The following is a 310-nucleotide window of genomic DNA, read 5'->3' on the forward strand; positions in this document are numbered from 1 at the left end:
GTTGGCCAAGTCACTAGCTGCTAAAGTCATTCCCAAGAAAAAGTCCAAGAAAACGGTGAGTGTTATCCAAGCCCAAGCTAAACTTCTTTCTATGGCAGAAGCTGAACGCAAGAAGAAGCAAAAGCTAGCGGACAAGGATAAGAAATGGAGCGAAGCAAAGCTTAAAAAAGACTAAGTCCCCGCCCAATCATCAGCGTCAGCATCAGCGAACGATATAAAGATGGTGGAACACTGGTCTCAATGCTCATCACCAGGGACAATCTTGATGCCGTTACCGAGTACCCTTCCTACCTTGGCCGCTATGGATACA

Source organism: Cynara cardunculus (genome assembly GCF_001531365.2).
Source record: "Cynara cardunculus var. scolymus isolate 2C chromosome LG 7, CcrdV1, whole genome shotgun sequence".
Classification (NCBI taxonomy): Eukaryota; Viridiplantae; Streptophyta; class Magnoliopsida; order Asterales; family Asteraceae; genus Cynara; species Cynara cardunculus.